The sequence below is a fragment of the Hevea brasiliensis genome, unplaced genomic scaffold (assembly GCF_030052815.1).
Source record: "Hevea brasiliensis isolate MT/VB/25A 57/8 unplaced genomic scaffold, ASM3005281v1 Scaf86, whole genome shotgun sequence".
Classification (NCBI taxonomy): domain Eukaryota; kingdom Viridiplantae; phylum Streptophyta; class Magnoliopsida; order Malpighiales; family Euphorbiaceae; genus Hevea; species Hevea brasiliensis.
Genome location: NW_026615306.1, coordinates 82244 through 95476, shown reverse-complemented (window position 1 = coordinate 95476; position 13233 = coordinate 82244). Strand labels below are relative to the sequence as shown.

Sequence of the window (13233 nt, the reverse complement as noted above, 5' to 3'; positions counted from 1 at the left end):
CGTGTCATAAGGATGAAATTGTTTTTTTATGTAAAAGTATCAATTTAGATGTTATTAAAATAAATAATTTAAAAATAATTATTTTTATTATTTTAATATTTTTATAATTAAAATTTATAAATTTTAATTTTAAATTATTTTTAATATCTTTTAATTAATATAATTTTAAAAATAATTTTCTCAACAATAATTTTAATATTAATACCAAATAGGCTCTACTTCATTAGAAGTTACCGGTGGCGATGAGCAAGGCAGCAGTCTTCGCACAATGGGGTTTTGTACGGGTCGTGTTTTGGGGTTTGCCCATCTTCAGTTGGTTCTTGAATTATGGGCTTAGAATTTAAGCTGAGTTAGATTTGTTTTTAGCCAATTCTATTGTTTGCCATGGGCTGTTTTATGTAATGGGCCTATAGGCTTTTTTCAAATGAATCCAATCTATCTTTTGATAAAAAAAAAATCATACTAAATATAATATTTAAGCAAACCTAAATTAATTTTTGTAATGAAATTAGACTTAGCCTATAATTATCATATTATTATCTTTGTCTATTTTTATCCGTTATATTTAAATTTTTTTATTTAAAATTATTTATCATATTTAAAAAATTAAAGAGTATTATTTTTTTTAATTTTATCTTTTATCTTTATTAAATATAATAAATATTTATAAAATTTTAATTGTGAAATAAAAGATAATTCAGTTAATTAGTAGTATATTTTTATAAAAATATAATTATTTAATTATTTTCTTAATTATTGTATAAAACTCAAATGTGAAAAATAAATGGAAGTAATATAATAAAGACTACACCAAAACTGGTAACACTGAACAAATACTTGAAAGCCATGGATGTGGAAGGGAGAATTGACTTTATATTCACCCATTCCTTACGACAGCAAAATAACACTACATTTCTTGCAATTTGATTTTATTTTTGATTTGATGTTTAAATTTTTTTCTTTTCAGAGAAAATAATATTTAGAAAACAATGATTGAATTAAATTTATATTTATAACGAAAATAAAAACATAGCAAATTTTTATGTAAATATCTATCTTATAAATTATTTATATTAATACTTGAATTTTAAAATTATTTTTTAAATTAGTAAAATTAAAAAAAAAAAAACTTATGAAGGTTTAAATTTAATCTAATCATTTAGCACAATAATAATAATATCATCATCTCTAAAATCGACTACCTACCTTGCTGCGGTGCTGGTCCTTGTGGGCAAGTGTCGATGAAGTTATACACCATTCGCAAGCTAAGATATTTTGAAACTTGTTCAGAATATCTCTATCGTTATATTTTTATTTTATTTTATTTTATTCGTTGTTTTCTTTCTTAGTCTGTGTTACTCGCAGCTTGCCAGAAGAAAAAATATATATAATATTTATATTTTTCTTTTCTATAATTTTTTTTTAATTTTAATTATTCACATTATTTTACTTAAATTCTATTAATTTTTTAACACTCCTGAATTTTATTGTTAAAATAAATTTATAACATTTATAATGGTCTATATTCCCATAATCCCCGGTGAGATCTACATATGTCAATTTCAGCAAATAAAAATTCCAAGTAAACTCCAAAGATATGGACATAGAATTGACTTATATTCACCGACCCATTCCTTACGACAAAGCAAGTCATGCAGGTCACCCTTATTGTTTGTCTTCCCCAAGTTACAAGCAAAGCTTCTGTTTCTAGTTTCTTTAATGAACGGCTATAATTCAATCTCCAAGATCCAACGGCTGTATGGAACATAAGTCTCCGCACTTGAATATACTATATATAGAACCGTTCCTATGTGTGCTAGCACTTAGAGGCAACCAATTTCAACCAAGCTTTCTTTACTTGTAGGCTAACGGATCATCAACCTTCCACAAAAAAAAAAGGGGATCATCAACATGGACGGTTGGCCGAGATTCTTTTTGTTTTCAATACTATGGCTAATCTTTACTCCAATATACGCTACTTCTGGGAGCTCTAAAGTAGCCGTAGCAGCAAATAATGAACCCGCTGGAAGAAGAAAGCTTGCCACTGGAAACCCAGGTAAAGCACAAATCCTGTCATATCCACGTCTGTGGGATATATAAATGTTAGAGAGTTTATATATACTAGGCCTTGTTTGCCTCGGGAGTTACAAATCCAACCCGTTAAATTTTGTCACCCAATTAATTATTATTATTTTAGTTAAATAATCTACAACTCCGTTATAATTATAACTAAAGCTTTTATTTATCAATCAATATCATAGTAATTCTGGAATCATCTCTAAATTAAAGAAATATTGAGTTTGTACTAATCGCAACTAAATGAAAAAAAATAATAAGAGAAAAAAAAATAGGGAAATTTACATGTTATTTGGCCTACCTAACTACTACCATTTTGGTGTCCAATTTAAAGGCTCCATAAGCATCGATTGCGGAGTGGATGAAGATTATGTTGATGAAAATATGGGATTGCTTTTCAAGTCAGATAGAGATTTCATAAGCACCGGCGAAAATCATGATGCAGATCCAGGAATTTTCACCTTTCCAAAGGCCTTTACAGATCGACTGTGTAAGAATTTAAGAAGTTTTCCAACGGGAAGAAAGAACTGCTACATTCTGCGGCCTGAACAGGGAAAAAATCATAATTACTTCATCAGAGCTTTCTTTTGTTATGAAAATTACGATGGCAATGATCAACCTCCAACGTTTGATGTGCACATAGGGGTTAACCATTGGATGACAGTTAATAATCTAAATCGTAATGGGTGGAATTTTGGCGAGATCTTTCATTTTTCTTCAACTGGAATTATTCATGTGTGCCTTGTAAACAAAGGCTTAGGAGTACCTTTCATTTCAGCATAGGAATTATACTCTGTGAATGATTCCATTTATAGAAGTGAGTTTGGATCACTACATGTTACTCGAAGATTCCAACCTGGCTATCCTACTAACATTACTTTCAGGTAAGTAGATGTGCATTTGATTCTAGTCAGATATTATTGGTACAGTTAAGGCTTGTTTTAATATTGAGTTTTACAAGAGAAAAAACGCTTCAAAAAAAAACTATTTTAAATGTTAAAAATAGTACTTTAAAAAAATTATTATTATTTTAATATTTTTACCATTAAAATATATTAAAGTCAATTTTAAATTCTTTTTAAAATTTTCTAATTAATTTATTTAAAAATATATAATTTTTTTTCAATAATAGCTCTAGTAGATAACCAATAAAAGTGCACCATAATTTTATTTTTTATTTACTTTTTTTACATATAATCTTAGGCAATTAAAGATTACTTTGTAGGGTAGTTCTTAAATATGGTGATCATTGCCATATAAAATTATTGTGTTAATAATAACTTCAAATTTTTTTTCTGTAATAACTTCAATCTTTTTTTTCTAACATATAAAATATTATTTTTTTAAAATGAGAGACTTAGAAACCTATAAGCTATTTTAATATAAGAGACGCATTAAGCAAGTAAAAGTTGTTTTACATATAGTATTACCATGCATATTTTAGTGATAAGAATTTTAAAATAATGAATTATAATGTTGTCCTTGAAAGTTAATACATATAGATATCGGTGACTTTTATTTTTACTTGTTTCCATATAATTATGAAAAAAATATATAATTTAACATAAATTTATAATTAATCTCATGAGATTTTTTAAAATGATTTTTTTTTTATGAAATAGTTAATTATAAAAAAAATTATTAACTTAATTAATAAAAAAATAAAATTTGCTCACATAAAAAACACACATAATATTTTTTTAAAAAAATTCTAATAAATAATATTTCATATATCCTAAACCCTTTCCTATAATTTCTTTTAATAAAATTTGTCACATATAATTTATTTATTAGTTTTTTAAATTATATTTTGCATTTTTTTATATAAAAGAACTTTAATTTTTTCTTTATGTTAATAAATTTTTCATAATTAATATTTTTCATAATTAATTATTTTACGAATAAAATGAATTGTAAAATTTTGTTAAATTATTTTATTTTATGTAACAGAACAAAGTAATCATAGAGAATATATATATACATAAAGAATTAATTTAATAAATTTCTATTTCTATTTGTTTAATTTTCTTGTCTAAAAAGTATATAATTGTTAAAATTTATTTTTTAAGTTAAAAATAAATTATTTTAAAAGAGCTAATTAAAATCATGTGAAAAAGTGATATGATTTTAAAAAACCAACTTAATTAATTTGAGAGGAGCTATTAAAAGCCCCCAAACGACCCTCAGATAAATATGTCTTTGAAAATAAAGATAATTAATTAAAATTGAAAAGTAAATATAATCATTCTATTTTTAGTTGTCCCAAATAATACAATTCATATATTTTAATTATATCACTTTAAAATTTATTCAAAACGCTTGAATTCTACTTAAAAATCCATTTAAATTAGATTTGAATTCTAATATAAAATTTATTTAAAAGGGTTGAAATTAATTTTTTTCAGCATCTAAAATAATATTATTTCAAAATATTTTCTACTAATGAGTTTTAATTTACTAGTACTAAAATCATCTTTAAAATTATAAAATTTCAAATTTAAATTTTAATTAGAAACAATTATATATATATATATATATATATATATATATATATATATATATATATATATAAAAGACATTAGAATCTAATAGGTGCACTAGCAGCATATATTGTTTAATTTTCCTTTGGAATAAATAAAATAGGTATTGTGTTATCTTTGTTATTTAGGTACAAGGATGATGTCTTCCATCGCGTCTGGAGAACTTATGGGTTTGCTAATTGGACTTTGGTCAATGCCACATCAGACATACAACTTCAGGAAATTGATAATTCCCATAAACTACCCATTGAAGTTTTAAAAACTGCAGCCCAGCCCCGAAAAGGCATTCCCTCATTGAGATACAACACTAGCTTTACCTGTTCCCAATTATGTAAGTTTTATGTCTACTTTCACTTCGCTGAAATTGTAGAGTTTCCACAAGATCAACGAAGAGAATTCACAATTACTCTGAATGATCACAACTATGGACCCTTTAGCCTGGAATACTTCAAGCCACGGACTATACCTCTTAAATTGACAACCAAAGGCGATATTAACTTTACTATCAATTCAACGAGCAACTCTCACCTTCCACCCATTCTCAATGCCTTCGAGATTCTCTATATAATTGAGCTTCCTCGTTCTCCAACAGACCAAGCAGATGGTATGCTTTTTATATTTATATTAATTGTTATATCAGTAGCAATTAATCTTCATAGCTGTCCATTTCTGTTGCTAATCCGTGCGTGTGTGCGTGTGTTCTAAAAAAATATTAAATCTATATTTTTCTTGTGCAATAAAAGTTGATGCAATCATGGCCGTCATGCGATCATACAACATAAATGAAGATGAATGGCAAGGAGACCCATGTGTGCCAAGAGAACTTTCATGGAATGGTTTGAACTGTAGTAGTTATGACAAAAATCCTGCAAGGATCATCTCATTGTGAGTAGTGCACATTTAAATTCATAAGAATATGTATTTTCTTTCCGCTGCACACCATTACTTTGATTATCATTTGATGTCAACATCTCACTGTAGCTTACTCTCTGATATGTGAACAGGGACCTCAGTTCAAGGAAATTGACAGGCGAAATAGCTCCGTCGCTCTCTGCCCTCAAGGCAATTCAGTCCTTGTAAGTGTTATTGACTAAGTTTCCAACGGTTCTTTTCAATACGTGCTCTACAATAAAATTAAGACATTCTCCCATGGGATGCAGAAACAGAGCACCCATGTTACAGGGGTGGAGCTTTCACATATCTTACTCTGTCGTCGTGTAAAATATAATGTATCTTGATCTTTTTGTTGTCTTTTCAGGGATTTATCATACAATAAATTGACTGGAATTCTGCCCAATTTTTTTTCAGAACTGTTGAACTTAACTTTGCTGTAAGTTTCCCCAAAAAAAGAAAAAATAATTGTTGAACCTCGCCTAAGCATGGTTAAATCTCCCGGTAGGGAACTAAGATCCTGCCTTCACCAAATAAATATAACTGATATTATAATTGCATCATTTCTTTCAGGGATTTATCTTACAATGAATTGACAGGGCCGGTGCCAGAATTTTTAGCACAACTGCCGAATTTAAATACTCTGTGAGAAGAAACTTAAGCATAGAATACTTGATTTTCCTTTTTTTTTTTTTTATTTGTGGGGAAGGAAGGGGTTTTGATGAATTATGCGAATGATTTAGTATACATTCTTTTCAGAAATTTAACTGGGAACAGGTTCACTGGATCCATTCCACAGTCCCTTATAGAAAAGTTTAATAATGGAACATTGCAGATAAGGTTTGAACGTCTTCTCTTGTCCACCATTTTGTTTTCATCTTTTTTCCAGCTATTAAATGAACCAATGAAAAAAAAAATGATGATATTGAAATCCATAGGTTGTTTAATGTCTGTTATATGATGAATTGATGATGTCATACTTAATGCTAGCTTCGACAAAAATCCAAATTTATGCCAGTCGGATTCATGTGAGAAAAAGAAACATTTTCTTCTTCCAGTTGTTGCATCAATTATATCAATATTGCTACTTCTGCTCCTATGCATGATATCTATCTCTTGGAGACATAGAAGACAGCAAGGTAATCTATTTTTCCTCTATTTGCATATTAGTTAGCTTACTAAAAGTTATAAAACTATAAACTACATATATTTTTTTTCTCTTTATCCATATATTTCAAATTCTGCCTATGCTACTTGCACAGCAATAGCAGAAACACAAAAATCAAAGAATCAGACCTTTAGTTACTCAGAGATTATTAGTATTACTGATAACTTTAAGACCGCCATCGGAGGAGGGGGCTTTGGAAAAGTTTACTTTGGAACCCTAAAAGATGGCACTCAAGTTGCCATTAAGCTGTTATCTCAATCATCAAATCAAGGCTACAAGGAATTTCAAGCAGAGGTTAGATATAGCACTACTGCAGCGTCATTTTCAACTCAATTTAATCAATTATTTGTGTCTTTCTGCCACTATTACAAGATATATAGTATAAATAAATATACAGTCTGATTAATAGTGGTTTTTCAAAATTAAAATGCAGGTGCAGCTCTTGATGGTTGTTCATCATAGGAATTTGGTTTCACTAATTGGGTACTGCAATGATAGTCATAACATGGCATTGGTATACGAGTACATGGTTAATGGAAACTTGCAACAGCATTTATCAAGTATGTCTATCACAAACTGTAAAAGATTTAATTTGTCGATTTTTCTAGATTTCTTCTCTAAATGGAAGTCCTTTCTTTTTTTTTGCAAATTTCCTCATGACCACTCTGACAATGATAGCCTGATGTATTTTGGTTGCAGAGAAAAGTGGAAGTGTTCTGACTTGGAAAGAGAGATTTCAAATTGCAGTAGATGCAGCTTATGGTTCTCAAGCAAATCCATTTCTATTTTTATTTACTTTTGCTTCCCCATTCATCATTCTTATCCATGGCTAAAGGGTTTTGCAGGACTGGAGTATCTACATAATGGTTGCAAACCACCGATTATCCACAGGGATTTGAAGACTTCCAACATCTTATTGAACGAAAAATGGCAAGCAAAGATCGCTGATTTTGGATTGTCTAGAGCTTTCACCAATGAAAGTGGTTCACATGTATCAACTTGCCCTGCTGGCACATTTGGTTACGTCGCTCCTGAGTAAGGGTTTTTTTTAGCAAGGGTTAAAGCTTAACCAAACCTCCTTGGTTCAGTGGTGCTAAAGATTAAAATCTCACGTCTAAAAGATAAGCTTAATAGCATTGTATGATTATTAACCTTAATACAGGGATTTTAAAGTTGTGCTTATTAGGTTTCTAATATAGCATTAGAGCCAACTCTGCACTCTCTATTATTATGCACGTTCAAATTGCCATCATATCTTCTCCACGTATTTGCCTGTTTTATTAAAATCCTACATCTAAAAAATACAAAAGAGGTTAAGGGTTAATAACATTTTAGAACCTCTAATCTTAACATCTGGATTGCTCATTTTTTTTGCGTTTGACGGTCCTCAATTGGTTCGTTTTGCATTTGCGCTGTTCTTGACTAATTAATTTGCTTTTGGTGAAAGTTATATAGGGCTAATTATTTTCTGTCTGCAACAGGGCTCAAGCATCAGGAAACTTTAACAAAAAAAGTGATGTTTATAGCTTTGGGATTATTCTACTTGAGCTCATAACTGGTCAGCCTGCAATAACAAGAAAGACCCATGGGGGCTTCATTTGCATACATCAATGGATTAGACCTCTAATCGACAGGGGTGATATTCTAACCATTGTTGATCCCAGACTGGATGGAGAATTCGATGCCACTTCAGCCTGGAAAGCTGTGGAGACTGCCTTTTCCTGTGTATCAAACGCATCAATACAGAGGCCAGACATGAGTCATGTACTAGCTGAATTACAGGAATGCTTGGCTATAGTAATGGCTGTTGAAGAATCCCAAACAATGAAAGCCAGGGTCCTAAGATCAAGCAATTCACTACCAATTAGCCCCTTGAATATTGATACTGATATGGCTCCTAGTCCAAGGTAAAAACTGGAGTATAGATCTCATATGTACTGGCTTGAAATTTTTAAACTTTTTTCTCTTTTTACAAAAACGGTTATATTAAAGTATTAAGCTGCACCAATAATTTGCTTATGAAGTTTCTTGGAAATGTATAATTATCATTACAAAATTTTAGGATAGTAACAGGTCAGATATTTGTGGGTATTCAAGCTAATAGGATGAGTATAGGTAACATATAATCGAGATTAGGATGGGTTTAGATTTGAAGTATAATATTTGTAATATGTTTGAATCGAGTTTAGATTTTACATACTGAGTATTCATTAATGGAACTTATTTGTAATTAATTAAATATGAAATATGTGTTTTTATAATAATATTTATAAATTTTTATATATTATATTTTAAATAAATAGAATTTAAATATTTTATAAAGTTATTAAATTTTAAAATATAAATTATTAATAAAAATATTTTTTATGTAGATTATCAATTAAAAAATATAAAATTAAATGAATTAAAAAATATAAAATTAAATGAATTTAGATATTTTTTTATAATAATAATTTGGTATGTTTGCACAGCCACCAGGCTGCAAATTGGAAGCACTAATTTGTCAAATAAATGTTTTTTCCTATTAAAAGATGAGCCTCCGAGTAGGGAGCGTATTATTCAATTATAATAAAAAAAATTAAACTAAACTAATGGAATTCAGTTATTTTAATAATAAATATTTTTATTCTATTAAAAAATGAGCCTCTAAGTGGGAGTGTATTATTTAATTATAACAAAAAAATAAACTAAATTAATAAATTTCAGTTATTTTGGTAATAATAAGTTTAATTTGGTTATTTTTTATTAATAATAATAAAAATTTTCATTTTTTATTATTAGTTTGGTTATTTTTAATATATTAATTATAATTTTATTAATAATATATTATTTATAATTATTATTTTTATGATTTTATAATAATATTTAATTTATAATTATTATTTTAATAACATTAAATTATATTTATTATTTTTTATAAATAAAAAAATTATAAATATATTTTTATTACTATTTTATTAAATAATTTGTAATATAAAATATATATTTCATTTATTTGATGAATTAATTATGTTACGACTGATAACCAACTAAAATTTTCAATTTCAGTTAATTTTAATTTTCTTTTAATTTCAATTTAATTAATATTTTTTAAGTTGGTTAACAATATAATTAATAGAAAATTTTATTCAGTTAATCGAATGCTTACTCAAACCTCCAACTAAGTTTGAGTTTCAAAACCTAATGAATCAAGATGTCTTCTCCTTAGCCTTTCCCATTAGAGTCGATATGTCCGAGTGGTTAAGGAGACAAACTTGAAATCTGTTGGGTTTCGCCCGCGCAGCTTTGAACCCTGCTGTCGACGTTACGCTTTAATTTTTATTGGGTTTTCCTCTCCAAAATCTGTGTTTGGGGGCTAAGAAACAGTAGGAAAATCCATTCCCTCTCCTCTTCTTTATAGCTTTTTCCTGCAACTATCCATCAACTGCTAGAAACCAGTCCACTCAGGGACAGAGCCATGCTTGCAGATATTATATGAAATAGTGGTGATTAGGATGACATGAAATGGATAGTCAATAAGAGTCATATAAGTAGATAGTGGGTCTTATAATATTCAGTTTTTTCTGTGTTTAAAATAGTTTTTTTTTTTAAATAATAACTGTCTATTATTTTTAAATGTCATTTTTTAATTAGTTTGCCATTAGATATATTAATCCTACATGAAATAGCAGAGGTAGTGTAAAATTGCTTGGGTCGAAGGGCATGGCCCTCTTGAGTTTTCAAAATCTTTTAAGAATATAGTAGTTTTTTAAAAAATTAATATTTTTTACTATTGCATATAAATTTTATGGGGCGCTGGTTGCATAAAATTTTAATGAATATTTTAAAATTTTTTAAGAGTATAAATATAGTGGTAATAGTAGTATTACCATGCATATTTTAGTGATAAGAATTTTAAAATAATAAATTATAATGTTGTTGAAATTTAATGCATATATATATATATATATATATATATATATATATATATATATATATATATTGATGCCTTTTATGGTTACATATAATTATGAAAAAAATATAATTTAATATAAATTTATAATTAATCTCATGAGATTTTTTTAAAATGATCTTTTATAAAATAATTAATTATAAAAAATATTAATTTAATTAATAAAAAAATAAAATTTTCTCACATAAAAAACACATATAATATTTTTTAAAAAATTTTAATAAATAATATTTCATAAATCCTAAACCCTTTCCCATAATTTTTTAATAAAATTTGTCACATATAATTTATTTATTAGATTTTTAAAATATATTTACCTTTTTTTTTACATAAAGAAACTTCATTTTTTTGGTGATGTTAATAAATTTTTCATAATTAATTATTTGATGGATAAGATGAACCGTAAAATTTTGTTAAATTATCATAGTTTCTGTAATAGAAAAAGTAATCATAGAATTTATATATATATATATATATATATATAAAGTATTAATTTAATAAATTTCTATTTCTATTTGTTTAATTTTCTTGTCTAAAAAGTATATAATTGTTAAAATTTATTTTTTTAAGTCAAAAAATAAATTATTTTAAAAGAGCTAAAATCATGCGAAAAGGTGATATGATTTTAGATTTTAAAAACCAACTTAATTAATTTGAGAGCCCCCAAACGCCCTAAGATAAATATGTCTTCGAACATAAATGTAATTAATTAAAATTGAAGAGTAAATATAATCATTCTAATAAGTATTTGGTTACATCGATCCTGAGTAGCTTAACCAAACCTCCTTGGTTCAGTGGTGTTAAAGATTAAAATCTCACGTCTAAAAGATAAGCTTAATACCATTGTATGATCATTAACCTTAATCCAGGTATTTTAAAGTTGTGCCTATTAGGTTTCTAATTTAGCATTAGAGCAAACTCTGCACTCTCTATTATTATGCACATTCAAATTGCCATCATATCTTCTCCACGTATTTGCCTGTTTTATTAAAATCCTACATCTAAAAAATACAAAAGAGGTTAAGGGTTAATAACATTTTAGAGCCTCTAATCTTAATATTTGGGTTTCAACGTTGAGCTTGAATTTTTAATAATTGCTCATGTTTTTTGTGTTTGACGGTTGTCAATTGGTTCGTTTTGCGTTAGTGCTATTCTTGACTAATTAATTTGCTTTTGGTGAAAGTTATATAGGGCTAATTATTTTCTATCTGCAACAGGGCTCAAGCATCAAGTAACTTTAACAAAAAAAAAAGTGATGTTTATAGTTTTGGGATTATTCCACTTGAGCTCATAACCGATCAGCCTGCAATAATAAGAAACACCCATGGGGGCTTCATTTGCATACATCAATGGATTAGACCTAATGTAACACCCCTGATTTTTATATATTATTATTGGGCTTTGTGTAGGTATCCTCAATTCGCGGAAATTCGACAGTTGTTCGGATCTGTGAATTTCCGGCCAGATAGACCAGCTACTGGAAAAGTCTCCGAATTAGATCGAGGTTTTGGCTACCCTCCCATTGTCAGATGTCCCGAGCGCGTCCCCGAAGTCGGAATCGGCAAAGGTAAACCCGAACCTTGCTTTTTCGTAATTTTTTAGTGCTTAAATAGGATTAAAAATCCATAAAATATTCGTGGTAGCTTAGAAAATTATGATTCTTTTTGCAATAGCCTAGTAATATTGCTAAGGACAGCGGGGCAAATTTTTAGAATTTTTAGAGCTTGTTTGGGCAGTTTTGCAAAAATGATTAATTATAAGGACTAAATTGAAATTTTACATATTGTGATGAATGATTGATTTGATGGGCCCAGGAGGGGCTGTGTGATGTGATTGAGTTGTGGATATATGGATTGTGAATATAGAAGTGCGTTTTGAGCCCTTTTGCAGGTTGGGTAGGTCCTAGGTATAGGGGAGACTCTGCCGGATTTTCGGCACGACTTAGGATGTATTTAGTATTTTTCTTTGTTTGTATGGGGTCAAATTTAATGAATGATTGTAATGTAATTGTCAGGTGAGCCGGGACAGCCTTCTTCCTCCGCCTAGCCGCCACAGTGACCGTTGTCAAGTCTATGAGTAAAATATTAATTTTTATTGTAATTTCACTATTATTATATGTTCGAGCATGCCCATGCATCACTTATATGCATATATCTATGTAGATAAACTCTAGGCACGATTTATGTTGCATTCATAACTGTTAAGATGCCATGGATGTTGCTGTGGTAATTTGGAGCAGTGTGCGTGCGTTGGCGTGCGTGTGATGTGGTGTGGACCATGGATAGGACGGGTAGTCACGGCTTGAGTTCTTCGCTGGGACCCTCGATTTGGTTTATTAAGCGAAAGTCCGGCTTGAGTTCTTCGCTGGCACCAGGTTGGATTTAAGAGAGCTGTATAGGGGATCAGCTCCCATATATTATGATTGATACTACAAGGTGTGTGAGTGCTCCAAATTACCTTTTTGATGTTATGATGTGAAAATGTTGTTGATGTTGCATTTCACTCTACAGGGTGCATTAGTTTTAGATAGTTATAGAGATTATGGTTAAAATTGATATTTTACTCTCTGAGTCGAATGCTCACTCCTGTTCAATATTTTTCTAGGC

The 13233-nt window shown here is 28.7% G+C and overlaps 1 non-coding gene and 1 pseudogene across 1 annotated transcript; both read left to right on the top strand.

The window, feature by feature from the left end:
• The first annotated feature begins 1815 nt into the window (after positions 1-1815).
• LOC131177771 (putative leucine-rich repeat receptor-like protein kinase At2g19210) lies at positions 1816-8921 on the top strand (annotated as a pseudogene).
• A 976-nt stretch (positions 8922-9897) lies between these two features.
• On the top strand, positions 9898-9979 carry TRNAS-UGA (transfer RNA serine (anticodon UGA)). Its single transcript has one exon. It is a non-coding gene; the product is annotated as a tRNA-Ser (tRNA).
• The last annotated feature ends 3254 nt before the right edge of the window (positions 9980-13233 follow it).